Source organism: Limulus polyphemus, unplaced genomic scaffold (assembly GCF_000517525.1).
Source record: "Limulus polyphemus unplaced genomic scaffold, Limulus_polyphemus-2.1.2 Scaffold4985, whole genome shotgun sequence".
Classification (NCBI taxonomy): domain Eukaryota; kingdom Metazoa; phylum Arthropoda; class Merostomata; order Xiphosura; family Limulidae; genus Limulus; species Limulus polyphemus.
In genome coordinates, this window is record NW_013670595.1 from 34,727 (window position 1) to 36,270 (window position 1,544).

Genomic DNA, 1,544 nt, shown 5'->3' on the forward strand with positions numbered 1-1,544 from the left:
ATCCATTCATTTCTGCCAGTAGCTCAAATTGTGCTCTATAGTCACATTGAACTTAACAACCTTTATAACACACATTATAAATAAAAGTGATTCACACACTTTACTTACGGTGCCTACTGTTCTCTTGCCTCACTTATCTTTCTCTTTATTCCCGCCAGTTTTTCTCGCCAGGCTTATATACTAAAATAAGAAGGCGTCTAGCAAACACTTAGACATTCACGGGGTTCCTCGATAACTCGAGAAACTCCAGCATGCATGCTTCCAGCGTCACGCGACTTCCGCTGTCGTAACAATACAGAGCTTCTAAGACAAACTAAGTATCAAATTATGGCTTGAATTTTCTACTTTTAAAATTAATATTTATGTATGGTGTTATACTTAATAACATTTGTGTTTAATCTTTGCATTAGCTGTCTCGTGCTACTACAGAATTTAATGGCTCAGCAGTTGCAATGGAAAACCACGAGGCTTATCTAAACCCATTAAAAGTTTTTCTTTTTCCAAAATTTGTTGATTAGTGACAACCCTCTAAACTAATTCTCTATATATACTCTCTCTCAGAAACATGTTACAATACCATGCATATTTTCCTCATCCAGCAATTGTTAACATTAAAAATATATTACTTGAAGATAATGAACTTTACTTTCCCAAACACTACTTTTATTGGTTATATAAAAAAATTAAATAAAAAAACCACTAGAAAATTTCTTTTTTATATCTTTAGTGTCCTTTATAAGATCTGATATAGATTAGGTAATTATGGATACAATTTATATAAACTTTTAAATACAAGACGCACAGTAAATATATTGTCATAGTCACTGGTGTAATAGTATCCCATGTATAAGAAATCAAAAACTCTCCAAAGAAGTCTGTGATAAAAGTGTTTCTAATGTTAAAAATACCCTCAGTACATTTAATATATTTCTTCCAATCTTTAACACAAGAAAGAGCATATTTTCCACTAAAACTACAAAGTAATATATTATTTTTTGGTTCTCTGGCATTCTACCAGTTTGCCAATCAATAAGTGGATAAGGAACACTCAATTCAATATAAAGTCAGCTTATTTTGGCTGAATAGTATCATCATGACCATTAGTGCATCCAGCATCCACCAAGATATCGAATCTTATTCAAAGTTTAGAATGTAAGGACTTCAGTATCTTTCTCGACCCGGTAATATACTTTTACGATAGCGGAAGTCACGTGACGCTGGGAGCATGATCGCTGGAGTTTCTAGAATTATCGGGGAACCCCGCGAATGTCCGAGTGTTTGTCAGATGCCCTCTTTTTTAGTATATAAGCCCAGCAAATAAAGCCAGCGACATATAGATATGCAGTTAGATCGAAGAGATAGATAATTGAGTCACTGTGTGTGAATCACTGTGATTTATAGCGTGTGTTATAAAAGTTGTTAAGTTTAAAGTTACTGTGGAAATTATGTGTACTAAAAAAGTTGAATCAAGAAAGAATAAACTAGTTTTTAATTAAGAAAGGACTTGTATCGCTGAAGTTTCTCAGAAATAATTTCTAAGGGAA